Source organism: Rutidosis leptorrhynchoides, chromosome 4 (assembly GCF_046630445.1).
Source record: "Rutidosis leptorrhynchoides isolate AG116_Rl617_1_P2 chromosome 4, CSIRO_AGI_Rlap_v1, whole genome shotgun sequence".
In the NCBI taxonomy this organism is placed as follows: domain Eukaryota; kingdom Viridiplantae; phylum Streptophyta; class Magnoliopsida; order Asterales; family Asteraceae; genus Rutidosis; species Rutidosis leptorrhynchoides.
Genome location: NC_092336.1, coordinates 71,862,852 through 71,865,224, shown reverse-complemented (window position 1 = coordinate 71,865,224; position 2,373 = coordinate 71,862,852). Strand labels below are relative to the sequence as shown.

At 33.1% G+C, this 2,373-nt stretch overlaps 1 non-coding gene across 1 annotated transcript; it reads left to right on the top strand.

Moving 5' to 3' along the window:
- Nucleotides 1-446: 446 nt before the first annotated feature.
- Nucleotides 447-553, top strand: LOC139846163 (small nucleolar RNA R71). The gene has a single exon (XR_011758900.1). It is a non-coding gene; the product is annotated as a small nucleolar RNA R71 (small nucleolar RNA).
- Nucleotides 554-2,373: the final 1,820 nt, after the last annotated feature.

Genomic DNA, 2,373 nt, shown 5'->3' with positions numbered 1-2,373 from the left:
TTCGATTGAAGTTTAGCTTTGGCGGTTGATAATTATTTTGATAATTATTTCCAGGCCTTTGGTTCATATAGGAAACATTCTCTCGTTGTTCCAATGTTGGTTCAATGTGACAATCTTTCAATAAGTGTGGTCCACCGCATAGCTCACAACTGATTCGTATTGCGTGAATATCTTTATTCATCTTTTCCATTCGTCTTTCGAAAGCATCTATTTTTGCTGAAACGGAATCAAAGTCATGGCTAGAATCGGCTCTAGCCACTTTAGATGAACGAAAAATATCTTTTTCTTGGTGCCACTCATGCGAGTGGGAGGCTGTGTTATCAATAATTTTGTAAGCTTCAGTTGCGGTTTTCTTCATAATGGAACCACCAGCTGTTATGTCGATGTCTTTTCGTGTAGCAACGTTGACACCTTGGTAGAATATTTGTACTATTTGATAAGTGTCTAAACCGTGTTGAGGACATCCTCTCAACATCCTTCCGAATCTTGTCCACGCCTCATATAATGTTTCATTTGGCTTTTGTGTGAACGTAACAATTTCTCCTTGAAGTCTCACGGCTTTAGATGCCGGAAAGAATCTTTGAAGAAATTTTTCAACTAAGACATCCCATGTGTCAATCGCCCCTTAAGGTAACGATTCTAACCAATCTTTGGCTTCTCCTTTTAAAGTCCAAGGAAACAACATGAGATAGATCTGCTCATCTTCCACTTCTCGAATTTTGAATAGTGTACAAATTCTTTTAAACGTACGAAGGTGTTCGTTAGGATCTTCATTCGGTGCACCACTGAATTGGCATTGGTTAGTTACCATGTGTAGAATTTGTCCTTTGATTTCATAATCTGGCGCATTAACTTCTGGCTTAATAATGGCGTGACCTTGGCCCGTGCGTGTGGCTCTCATTCGATCTTCCATACTTAGAGGTTCCGTTACTTCCATAATTGAATTTGTTGAATACGAATCACTAGAGGATTCTGATTTAATGGTTTGTGGCTCAGGAGGAATAATTAGTGGTTCAAGATCTTGGAATTGTCCTTGAATATGCTCCGGGTTCTTAATTGTGAAGTCGGGTTCAAAAGATGGATTATCGGAAATTTGAACTGAAGTACTTGGTCGACTGGATGACGATTCTAAAGAAAAATCAACGGCGGTTATATTTGCTAAATGTCTTGATCTAGTTACAGGTGGTGAACGTACAAAAGGTGATGAACGTCTTGCTCGGTGCATTCACTGAATATCCTATTAGTTTTAAAAAGGAAAGAAAAATTATAATAAGTTATCCAATTAATAGACTTTTCTGATTTTGCCCACGTTTCGAATAGCCAAAAGATGCAGCAGAGGGGCAGGATTCGTTTGGTCTCAATATAATTGAGGACTGTTTGGCTCCAATAACCCGGTCCACGTACAAATCCAACTATTACTACGAACCAGAAAATTTTGATGTCTATCAATTTAACCACTCAAAATAAATTTTCGTAATTTTAAGAAATTTAGATAAGAAGTAGAATAAAAATCTATGTCCTAAAACTAGAATAGCGAGAAATAAGAAAGAAAAAGAGTTCGTCGAAAAAGGTCGAAAAAGAAAAAATGGTTGAAAAATAAAAGGTGACGGAAAAATAAAAGAAACTTATAAAAACTTAAAAATACTTGACTAACCTAACCTTATTACTACAACTAACTTAAAATTATAATCGCAAATTGAGATTACTAATTGGAATGACAATTGGTACATAGTAAAAGGTCTAAAATTATTAAAGCTTACAAGGAAAAACTAAATCTCAAATGGAAATAACTTAAAAAGAAACTAAAACTTAAAAAGGCGTCGCAAAATTCTAAAGCACCTAAATCTTAGTCTAAAGAAAAAGCACTTAAGGAATTCTACGGCAAAGCCTAAAAATCTAGGAGTAAAAATAACTATAGCAAAAACTAAGTTTAAAATTAAATATGAGCTAAAAATACAAATATTACGCTACAACGATTAAAAAGGGACAAAATATAAAAATATACAAAAAGTTGTAAAAAGTACAATTTTTATAAAAATATTATTTTTATATTATTTATTTAATAAAACTATTAATTTTACAAATTAATTAAACTAATTAATACTAAATAAAACAAATTAAATAAAAAGTAAATCTTAAAATAAAACTAATAATAATAATAATAATAATTAGGTTTAAATAATAATAATTAATAATAACCCGTAATTAATGCAGGATTAGGGTTTTTTGTCGCCTGTCAGAACGGCTCCGCGAGTTGCGGCAATTAAAGCATCAAACCCCGCGAGTAGCGGGGTTCCAGAATTCAGCTGACAGGTTTGAAATTTTACGCGTTTTTATATTTTTTTTATTTTTTTTATTTTCTGTTTTCTGTTT